The 12,231-nt window shown below is 38.8% G+C and overlaps 1 long non-coding RNA gene across 1 annotated transcript; it reads left to right on the forward strand.

The window, feature by feature from the left end:
* Nucleotides 1–2,899: 2,899 nt before the first annotated feature.
* Nucleotides 2,900–8,331, forward strand: LOC138915879 (uncharacterized). Its single transcript, XR_011422292.1, has 3 exons — nt 2,900–3,059; nt 3,566–3,645; nt 6,813–8,331. It is a non-coding gene; the product is annotated as an uncharacterized lncRNA (long non-coding RNA).
* Nucleotides 8,332–12,231: the final 3,900 nt, after the last annotated feature.

Genomic DNA, 12,231 nt, shown 5'->3' on the forward strand with positions numbered 1-12,231 from the left:
ATTTATATGGAACAAAAAACACTGAATAGCCAAAGCAATCCTGAGAAAAAAAGGACAAAGCTGGAGGTATCATACTCTCCGATTTCAAAATATAATACAAAGCTATAATAATCAAAACAACATGGTACTGGTATAAAAATAGACATGCAGATCAATGGAATAGAATTGAAAGCTCAGAAATAAACCCACACATCTACGGACAGCTAATTTTCAACAAAGGAGCCAAGAACACACATGGAGAAAGGAAAGTCTCTAGAATAAATGGTGTTGGGAAAACGGGACAGCCACACACAAAAGAATGAAAGTAGACCACTACCTTATACCATTCACAAAAGTTAACTCAAAATGGATTAAAGACTTGAATGTAAGACTTGAAACCATAAAATTCCTAGAAGAGGAGAGAGGCAGTATGCTCTTTGACATCAGTCTAGCAGTGTCTTTTGGAATATGTATCCTCAGGCAAGGGAAACAAAAGAAAAAATAAACAAATGGGAGTATATCAAACTAAAAAGCTTTTTCACAGCAAAGGAAACCATCAACAAAATGAAAAGACAACCTACTGATTGGGAGAAGATATTTGCAAATCATATATCCAATAAGGGGTTAATATCCAAAATATATAAGGAACTCATACAACTCAACAACAAAAATACAAACAACCAGATTTAAAAATGGGCAGAGGATCTAAACAGATATTTTCCCAAAGAAGATATACAGATGGCCCACAGGCACATGAAAAGATGTTCAACATCACTAATTATTAGGTAAATGGAAATCAAAACCCACAATGAGACATCACCTCACACGTGTCAGAATTGGTATTATTAAAAAGATAGTAAATAATGAGTGTTGGAGAGGATGTGGAGAAAAGGGAATCTTTGTACCCTGCCAGTGGGAATGTAAATTAGTACAGCCAGTATGGAAAACAGTATGGAGATTTCTGAAAAGGTTAAAAATAGAACTACCATATGATCCAGCACATTCCAGTGGAATACACTTCTCGGTGTTTATCCAAAACACATGAAAACACTAATTCAAAATGATATATGCACCCCTATGTTCATTGCAGCATTATTCACAATAGCCAAGCCTTTGAAGCAACCTAAGTGCCCATCTGATAGATAAATGGATAAAGAAGATATGGTATATATATATATACACACACACAAACACACATATATACACACACACACATATATATTTACACACAATGGAATACTACTCAGCCATTAAAAAAGATAAAATCTTGCCATTTGTGACAACATGGATGGATCTTGAGGGTATTATGCCAAGTGAAATAAGTCAGACAAAGACAGACAAATACTGTATGATTTTACTCATGTGTGGAAGACAACAACAGCACTTCTAAATATACAAAGCAAACATCGACAGAATTGAAGGGACATATAGACAGCAAAACAACAACAGTAGGAGACTTCAATACCTCACTTTCACTATTGCACAGAACAACCAGAGAGAAGATCTCCATGCTATAAACTGCAATGAGTTTCAGAATCGCTTTGACATTATCCACAAAATAATTTGCTAGGATTTTAATGTTATTGATTTTTAGTTTGAATCCATTATGATTAGAAAAGGTACTTTGTATGATTTCAATCTTCTTAAATTTGCTAAGCCTTGTTTTATAGCCTAACATGTGGTTTACCCTGGAGAATGTTCCATGTACACTTGAGACTATTGTCTCAAGACTTGAGAATATATTCTGCTGTTGTTAGGCGGAGTGTTCTGTGTATGTCTGCTAGCTCCAACCGATCTATAGTGCTGTTCAAGTCCTCTATTTCCTTGTACACCTGAAACTAACATAATGTTATATGTTAATTATACCTCAATAAGAAAAAAACCTCTATTAACACTATATAAAAGTTCTTTAAAATAACAGCTGCCTTTGAAATAAATATGTGCCAAAGTGTCCCCCTCCAAAACAATTTACTATAAAGCTGTATCATAAGAGTGATATTCATGAAAGAATAGACAGATCAATGAAACAAAATAGACAGCCCTGAAATAGACTCACACAAATTTAGTCAGCTGATCTTTGACAAAGGATCAAAGCCAATTCGATCGGTAAAAGAATAGGATTTTCAACAAATGGTGGTGGTACGACATGCAAAAAAAGGAATCTAGACATAGACCTTACAACTGCCACAAAAATTAATTCAAAATGGATCACAGATTTAAATGTAAAATGAAAAACTATAAAACTTCCAGAAGATAAAACAAGAGAAAATCAAGATGGACCCTGGGTTTGGTGAAAAGTTTTTACATAGAACACAAAAGCATGAGCCATGAAAGAAAAAAGTTGAGAAGTTGGACTTCATTAAAATTAAAAACTTCTGCTCTGACCTGGCATCCTAGCCATCTTACCGCTTCCATCAGCACCTCAGGTTGGTTGAGACTGAAGCCAGCCTCTTGGGCAGCCCTCAGAGGAGCCAGAACTTTGGATGCAAGTTCTACTCTTTTCTTTCCATCCCAAGGAAGAGGCAGGAATTGGGAGGTTTCCTCCTGATTGCATCACACGGAGCTCAGTAGAGGGAGGGGGGAGGGCGAGCAAAATGCCGCGAACTTTCCTATCTTTTTCTTTTCCCTTTTTTTTGGATGCCTTTTTTTGGGTTCCCTTCACTTTTCTGTTGCAGGTTCTTGACTGGTCTCTGGGGTTCTCACAGTGGTATTCTGATTCATGTACTGTTGTTAACTCAGCGTCTCCATGGGTGAGTGAGTTCCCAGAGCTTCCTCTCTGCCGTCTTGCCGATGTTACTCCCTCATTTTCTGCAATATTGATACCGATCTTGATATCAGTTTCCCTACGTTAAACCTAGCATATATGGGGTTAAAATCAAAACGCTCATTCCCTGCTTACTCTCTGTTTTCCTTGCTCCAGAATCCACTATCCTCCATGGAGACAGACACCGCCAAGGACAAGCACCTGGATTCATTATCTCCTCCCCACAAAGAGATACAGGCTGGTGGGAAAGCTGCTGACCAGCAAGGTCACGGGCTCCCTCCTCTCTGCAAGCAGTCTCAAGGCCAAAGACAGGCTGGTGGGAAAGCTCCAACAAGCAAGGCCATATGATCCCCCTCCCCCACCTAAAGCCCCAAATAAAAACCCTTCCTTTTAGCTTTTCAGGGAGTTTGGGATTTCGGTATTAGCTGCTCTCTCTTCTTGCTCAGTGCTGTGCAATAATAAAATTCCTACTTTCTTCCACTACCCCCGGTGTCAGAGATTGGCTTGCTGTGCAATAGGTGAGCGAACTCACTTCAGGTTCAATATCAATTTGGTGACCCAGATGCGACAATGTCCCAAGTGGATGTCTCAGCTGTGGCACACCGGCCTCTGGCTAAAGGCCTCTCTTGGAAGCTGTCCTGCAGCTGCCTGAGCCCCTTGTCTCAGGGACAGCCCCAAGCAACTGGCTGCTTATCAGACGTCATTGGCCCATGGCGCTTTTTCTTTGGTGGTGGAAGAAGCTAGTTTCAGGGCTTAGCAAGACATCTCCTGTAAGTAGCTGGTAGTTTTTGTCTTTGTCCTTATGTTAACCTTTTCCAACAGGACCGGCCAGAAATAATGGGTACCCGGCAGCCCTCTGGGCTCCATTTGTTTTGAAGTCATGATGCCCTGTCCAGATTTTGGTAAGTCCCCTGGTGTGCACACCAAGGTCCCTTGTCCTTGCTCATTTGGGAAGATCTGCATAGGGGATCTTCATTTGTTGGGCGCCCACCAAGTGTAGGACACGGACTAAGCTGGGACTGGAAGCACTTAGGTCTTTGGTTTTGGTTTTGGTCTTTGTTTTGGCTTCCATTTGTGGCCAATGGTTTTTGGGAAAGTGTGCTTGTTTGGTATTTGTTGTCTGTCTGTTTGTCTTTCCTTTTAAAAGAGTTAACATAGGAGGTGCTGCATCTAGTCCACCTAAGAGCCCCTTGGGAAAAACTCTGGCTGATGGTCGACCTATAGTTATAAGCCAATGTCTAAAGAGGGATGATTTTCTTTTGTAAAACCAGAGGCCACAATATTCTTTAGACTCTGGAGAAAAAAAAATGGCCAAACAATGGATCCTTAAGTTGTGAAACTTTTTAGAGCATTCTTAAGATAAACAGCTGTTTTATTGATACCTATGAAAAGAGCAAATTAAGAGGAAACTATAATGACTAGTCTTAAGAACTTAAACAAACTTGGGGTCTCAGCTTCTCGTAGTCTTACAGATGCTAATAAAAATGTTAAGTTAACAAAGAGAAATCAGAAAGGAAAGAGTCACAGGACTCATGCCAATGATATCATTGAGATGAGTCCTATGACTCATTGGGATAAAAATTGGGATAAAAATCTTTAGTTAGTTATTAAAAGAAAAATGGGATAAATGGAACAGATATAAATAAAGTTAAAAGAAGGGTTTTAATAAAACACTGCCTAAGGTTGGATGGGCTAAAGGGACCCCCCTATTGGCTCTCCAACATTAAAGGGCATCAGACAAACCTGTTCTATTTACCCCAGTTTGAAAAATTTAAAAGGTCAGGAGGCAGAAATCAGAGTGAGAAACCTGACCAACAAGTGTTTGGGGCAACAGTTAGGCTACTAAGTTTAATAAGACTATAAAAATTAAAGTGTTTAAGCTAATATCATATGAAGAGATTATGTCAACTTTGCCTGGATGTTTGCTTTGGGAATAAATGTTACGTCCAACTGGGAATGCTTCCCCTACACAATATTGTAATACCAAAATTTGTTAATGGAATTCTAATGTAAGTTCTAATTAACAGTATAAGAGTTAGTAAAACTAAGATAAAGTTTTGTAAAAATTGATATACTTAAACGGGCCAATTTCAGTTCACCCAAACTGATGTATGCAAGTGGAAAATCCAGCTGCAACAATGGGGAGCCTGTTTTAATCTTTTGAGGCTTCTAAACAAAATCAGAAATACTTTACTGCCTCTTTAAGAAAAAATAAACATGCCAGCAGCTGAACCCAAATCTGCTGCTTTTGTCTACTCTCTTGCTGAGCTTCCCAGCAAGCTTCGCTTCGCTTCAACTCCCCCAAAATTCCTGATCTAAAATTGAATAAGTGAGAATAAGTAAACTTTTGAGATAATTTGGAATTGTCATGGCCATTCTGGAAACCTGTTTCAGAAGAGGACTCAAAATCTCTCAGAATGGAATGCAGTCTTTAATGAATATGCAAAAACTTCTAAGGGACAAAGTTATTTAACATGATATAAAATGATCTTTGATGAATGAAAGCCTGTTTAAGTTTGCTGGTTTGATTTAAAATAGACATGTCCTCCAAGTTATCAGCATTGGCTATGATGCAGACATACAGCCTGGATTTACTGGTCAAATGAGCTCATGTCATCTCTGCTACAAAATTTATTAGCAAAACTAATAACTCAGTATCATAGCTAATTTTGTTTGATGTTTCATAAGATTTTTGTAGACAATCTAAATATAATTGTTAAGAAGAGGTAAACTAAATAAATGTAAAAAGATAAAAGTTTTTGGAAAAACTTTAACAATAATTATATGTATAATTATATGTATAATAATTATATTATGATGTATGTACTTGAAACAACTGAAGATGATAGTTAACTGCTGTAATGTCACATAAAGTTTTTAAGAGTAATTTAAACATAATTGTTAAAACTGGGTAAGAGTTTTAAGTACAATAATTATGTTTTATAGTCTGTACACTTAAAAAGACAGCTTCCAAAATCTTTTTGGACACAAACTTTATAGCTTTATCAAGGTAAGTTAAATAATAACAGTTTATTGGGTATCTAGGTCATTTCCATATAAGATAACATATTAAAGGTTAACTACTAAGCATATATTTGTTTGCATTTGGTTTCTTATATCAAAGAAACTAAAAAGTGCTTAGGTTTATTGATAAACATGTTTTATGTATGCTGAGGAATTTTCTATAAGAAAACATGTATTTCTAAAAGGTCTGTATACAAAGAAAGTAAAATATATGTTTTCAGTAAAAATATATAAAGAATGGAAATATTTTTGTTTCTTGAGTTGAGAAAGATAAATTTGTCCTAAAGTACTGGGGCAAATTCTGAATGTGAAAAAAGTAACCAAAGGTTTGTAAAAGTAAAGCCCCAAAGAGTTTTATGTATGGTCAAGTTGGCTAAGATTAAAGTAAATCCAATTAAGTAAATAAATTTATATGTCAAAAGTAAACTGGTACAAAATTAAAACTTGGTTTCCTCTTTCTTAAAAGATAATTTTCCCAAACTTTTAATCTGCTTTTGATAAAAAGATTATAAAAAGGCCTTTTTTGACTATTTTAACTCTGTTTCCCCTTGACTGATCTGTTGTCACTTTGGGTAGAAACCTGAACACAGTTTCGCGATGAGCTTTGTTTCCTATCCGAACAAATGTTTTAAAGCTTTTAATATTTGTGACAAGCTTCCCCCTACACACAAATACTCAAGTCCTGAACAAAAGCTTTCCTTTGACCTGGAAGAGGAGTGAGAGTTTCTCTGGGGATTTTCAGAGGGCCCCTGGGACTTCTCGGAAGATTTGCTCTCTTCCTATAAGAAAAAATGCTGAACTAATTCCCCTTATTTGGCATATTAGATTACATGGGAAGCATTGTCAAATAAAGTAATGATAAACTTTCTTAAATGGCACTATGTAAATGAGTGTTATTGATATAAGTATTTTAAAAATTATCTGAAATTCTGATCTGTTCTGATTGTCAGCCATAATTCTGGTTATTATCTTGAAGTATTATGTGTCACAAGAATGGTCAAGTGTCTTTGTCAATTACCATTTTTGAATGTTTTGTTATTTGCAGACAGTGGCTGTTTTACTTTGATGTTTGTGCAAATATGTTTCATCTTCAGAGAAATTCATGGAAAGGACTCCGGTGCTTACTCTAGAATACAGGTTCTGATACACGTTCAGATTGTAAAACTAAACTGGGTAGAAATTACAGAACTCCAGCAGAGAAACTGATCGCCTCACAAACTGCTGACACAGACTAAGATCAAGAACCAGAAACACAGGACTGAATAAACCAATAGGGATGATTATCATTTTTGTGGCTTTTTCATTGAGATATTGCTGATTTTTGGTGTTTTGTTCTTTTCCAGTTTTAAGAAAACCTTTTTCTCTATTCTCTTAAGGAACTATGATTTATAGCAACTGTAAACAAAGTTAAAATATTCATCTTTGTCTCCCTATCCGAGCCCTCCAAAACGTAAAAACTCCTGATGAGTAAGTATTCTTATACTCATGGCAATATGGTTGTTTGCTTAAGTCCAATAAAAATCTGTTCTTCTGATAACAGGACACAATTGGAAACACTGGTTATATCACCAAGACTTTGACTGGAACATCATATCTGAAAAAACATACAGGCTTGGATATAATAAAACAGCTTTTGAGGAATGAAGGTTGACATTCTGGAATAAAGCCACTTGGAAATATTGGCCTGGTACCTTGCTTATGGGTTCAGTGACCTGGTAAGGTTGAGCAAAGAATGTCACTCCCTCTGGCAGGCACAAGGAACCTCAATATTTTGGGAACCTCATGAAGAGAGGGATTCACCCAAATCTGTAGGTACTGCAGGCAGAATCTGACGACAGGTCCTTTGCTTGGCTTTCCTTGAGAGGCCTTTAAAGTTCAACCTGAGATTCCTTATGAGGTTCCAGCAAAGCAGATTTAAAAGAGCCTATATGATCAATTACTATTCTTGCTGTACTTATGTAAATAATTATGCGAAATTTATTAAAACTAGACTTATTTTGCAAACCAGCTAGTCTTAATTTGGCTATTTCTAGTGAAAGAGAGGATGATTTTAGAGAGAAAGATTATGTTTCAATAGACTACAATACACATTTGTGGATATTGGATTTTGGTTTTGTCAATTGTCGTTAAGATTTTTATTACATCTGTTAACTGGACTGGATCCTGAATTCTTTTAGTCTCCTGAAGTACCTGGCTACAAATCTCCAAACTAACATTTTCAGGATTTTTTTCCCATCATTTTCATTTGGAGTCATTGAAAACTAAATTTGCCCTTTTTCCTAAAGCCTTGCAAACTGAAGCTGGAGATCCTATTACAAACTTAAGAGAGATTCATGTCTACTGCTGCGTAAGCCACTCAAAAAGCTACCTGAGTGCCCAATGACACCATCAGAGACATTTCAAACTGCAAAAGATGCTTTGACCCTGACTTCTAGGAATCTTGATTGGCTGTGCCCTGGGCTCAGAAACTGGCTTATAATTTGCTCCAACCATTAACCTTGTTTTTCTCTTTTTGTTTCTCTAGAAAAACTTCTTATTAAATACCTGATTACTTACTTACCTGATACAGGCCTAACTTTGGGAGCCTGCCTGCATCACCGCCTTATTAAAAGACTGGTTCAGTGAGATGGAACAACCTATGCCCCGTTTCAGCAGGAAGTAGCTAGATCGGTTGCTACCCCAAATCCCTCAAGATTGAGGGATGGACATAAAGCAGGAGGGGGAATTGATGCAGACTTTGATATCAGTTTCCCTACATTAAACCCATCATATATGGGGTTAAAACCAAAACACTCGTTCCTTGCTTTCTCCCTGGCTTCCTCGCTCCAGAATCCACTATCATCCATGGAGACAGATGCCACCAAGGACAAGCACCTGGTTTCATTATCTCCTCCCCACAAAGAGATACAGGCTGGTGGGAAAGCTCCAACCAGCAAGGCCCTATGCTCCCCCTCCCCTACCTAAAACCCCAAATAAAAACCCTTCCTTTTAGCTTTTTGGGGAGTTTGGGATTTCAGCCTTAGCTGCCCTCTCTACTTGCTCAGTGCTGTGCAATAATAACATTCCTACTTTCTTCCACCACACCCAGTGTCAGAGATTGGCTTGCTGCGCAACGGGTGAGTGAACTCACTTCAGGTTCGATATCAATATGGATAAGCTGGGAACTTTCCAAATCTTCGAGTTCTGATACATTTTGCTTGACAATTCCTTCTTTAATTGATCCCACTCCTGTACTATTTTATTATAACCAGCAAGGAGAAACACAGCTGTGCCTTCAGCACTTTGCTTAGAATTCTCCTCAACTAAATGTGCAACTTTATCGATTACAAGTTCTACTTTCCACAAAACCCTAGAACACAATTTGGGCAAGTTCCATGCCACTTTATAATAAGGATCAGCTTTCCTCCAATTTCCAATAACCTCTTCCTCATTTCCATCTGAGACCTCATCAGAAGCACCTTTGAAATCTTTATTTCCCCAACCGCTTCTTTAAGGTATGGTGAACAATCCCCAGTTTCATTGTGATCAGTGGCCGCCAAAGACGTCCTGGAATCCAGCCCTTGAACTCCTTGAAACCACACAGAATTTAGCAGCATGGAAGTCCATGGTGTGGCAGGGTCTCAGGGCTTGGTGGAGGGTACAGCTGGGAAGGCAGAGAGATTATCTGAGCTATGAACTGGATGCTTGGGGTTGGGGGTAGGACAGTGCAGACAGATGGCTTGGGTTTGATACTCTGCAACTTCCTGACCTAGCTTGATCAAATTATTTAACCTCTCCATGCCTCAGTTTCCCCTTCTGAAAATTGACTGCCTTGTAGTAAGGATTGAATACATTTTAATTTTTTTAACAGGAGAAACTCAGAGTTTTAAAACATAAGAGAGACTCATGAAAACTAAACAACTCTAAATTTTAACTCTTAACATTAGTATTAATATGTGTCAAGCACCATTTGAAGCTGTGGAGAATTAAAGATGGACAGTTGAGGCTGAAATTCTGCCCCTAGAAAGCTCACATCCCAGGGAGAGGAGACAGACTATAAACAAGCATACAAATCAGATTCACGATAAGTCCTAGGGTGGTGAGTGCTGAGGAGAAAAGTAGTGTGGAGAAGGATGACAGGTATGTATGGGAAACTGGTCATGTGAATGGGATGGTTGCAGGGAGGTCATTGAGAAATCCGAGTAAAGACCTGAAGGAGTGAGGGAACTGGAGAAGAGACATTTGGGAGGAGGCCATTCCAGACAGAGCAGCAAGAGCAAAGGCCCTGAGGTTGGAGCATGACTGGGGTGCTGTATTATTTCCCTATGCTATGTAACCAATTACCACAAACTTGGTGGCTTAAAAGGCACATTCAGTCTCTTGAAATTCTGGAGGCCAGAAGTCCCAAGTCATGTTCACTGAGCTGAAATCAAGGTGTTGGCAGGGCTGTGCTCTCTCTTAAGGAAGAGGAGAATCTGGTTTTTGCTCCATCCAGCTTCTGGTGGCTATAGGAATTCTTTGGCTTTGGCCACATTATTTCAATTTCTACCACCACGGTCACATTGCATTTTCCTCTCTGTTTGTGACCTCCCTCTGCCTCTCTCTTACAAAGACACTGGCAACTGCATTTAGGGCCCATGCAGATAATCCAGGATAATCTCCAAACCCCAAGATCCTTAATCACATCTGCAAAATCTATTTTACCATATAAGCTAACACTCACAGGTTCCAGGGATTGTTATCTCTGGGGGACATTTTTTAGCCTTCCACAGGTGCTTAGAAATAAAAATCAAGGAGGCGAGTATGGCTGAAGAGGATTGAAATTTGGCAAGGAGTAGGAGATACAGTATAGAGAGGCAACAGGGAGGGGATGGCATTTCAGGACTTTGGCCTTGACTTGGAGGGAGAGGGGAGACATTGAGACTTCTCAGCAGGAGAATGAGATGATCTAAGAGGATCCCTTAGTTTCAACGGGAAGGTGAGACTAGGGGGTGAGGATGTGACAAGAGATTTTCACATATTGAGGTATATGGGGTAATTATTTGGGTTCAAAACTGATTTGGCTTGAATGAAAGAAGCCTGACTTATGGCCTATCAAACACATATTGTACATCTGCTTAAGTATTAAAGAACACATCTCTTAGGATAAGAATGCATACTTCCCCTCCTATGCCCTCTTGGTAACACCTAATTGGTAATGTCCATATTAGTCCCCTTCCAGACGCCAGGGTCATGTTTTCCTGCTAATTTGCAACTAAACTCCTCTTTGAAACTTTGAAAATGTATTCTGGGTATGTTTAATGTTCTAAAAAGATATAAGACTGTACTGAAAACCATGCTTTTCTAGAATGCTTTCTTCCTTTCTGGAAAACGCCATCCTGGGTTATAATCCTCACTCTGGCTCAAGTAAAACTCACCTTATTTCTCTTATCTATAGAATGGTCATTGCTTATTTTATGTCGACAGATGGAAGCTAGGAGACCAGAGAAGGGATGTTGCAATAATGTAGGTGAGAGGTGATGGTGGAGGTGGTGAGAAGTGGTGGGTTTCTGGGTACATTTGAAAGTAAAGTGGACAGAATTTGCTGACCAATTGAATGTGAGAAGAAATAAAAGGAGTCAAGGGTGACAAAGGATGTCTTTAGTCTGAGCATGAAGCTGGGTACCTGAGGGTTACTGTAAATATTCAATAAGATTACCTTTTGACCCTGTTCTCAACCCAGACATAGATGAAAAGAAGTTAATCTTGTCAATTTGCTGTTTTCTTGTCTAACCTGAGGGGCGACTCAAGGGTCATAAGGATTTATGAGCCTGTTTTACAGAAGAAAAAGAAAGCCTTCAAGGAAGTTACAATCACCAGATAATCAGCCTCCAGCTGCCATTGATGCCCAGAAGTCTGATTGCCCAAGGGCTTATCCGGAGTGAAAGAAACACAGATTATCCCTTTGTTTCTCCAAATCTCTTCCTGCCAAGCCCCTAGGCTCTATAAACCCCCCTGCTTTTCTCTCTTGTTAGGATGGATTTGAGAGAAACTGTACTCTTGCCTTCTCATTTTGGCCAATTCTAATAAAACTTTCTCCATCTCCAAGCACTGAAGTCTCACTGATTGGTTTGCTGAGCAGCAGGCATATAAATTTGAGATTAAGAGCTTCAGCGTCAAGCATCTAGAAAGACAGAGTTGCTATGTCCTAAGATCAGAAAGCCTGGGGGAGGAGCAGGTCTGGAGCAGTGGGTGATGAAGAATTCAGTTTTGGACATGTTTGATTTGAGACATCCACAACGGCATAGTGAGTATCTCATTAGATACACAAGTCTGGAGTTGAGGGAATTGTTGTGAGCTGAAGATGGGGTGTATCAGTGCCCTGCAGCCACTGAATATCAGGAACACACCTGTAGTCAAAGTGAAGCGTATTGGTGCACTGCAATGCAGGATACTGTACATGGTGCAAATAATGGATGTCTTAGTAAGATGGTGTTAGAAAGGAC

The sequence above is a fragment of the Equus caballus genome, chromosome 10, assembly GCF_041296265.1.
Source record: "Equus caballus isolate H_3958 breed thoroughbred chromosome 10, TB-T2T, whole genome shotgun sequence".
Classification (NCBI taxonomy): Eukaryota; Metazoa; Chordata; class Mammalia; order Perissodactyla; family Equidae; genus Equus; species Equus caballus.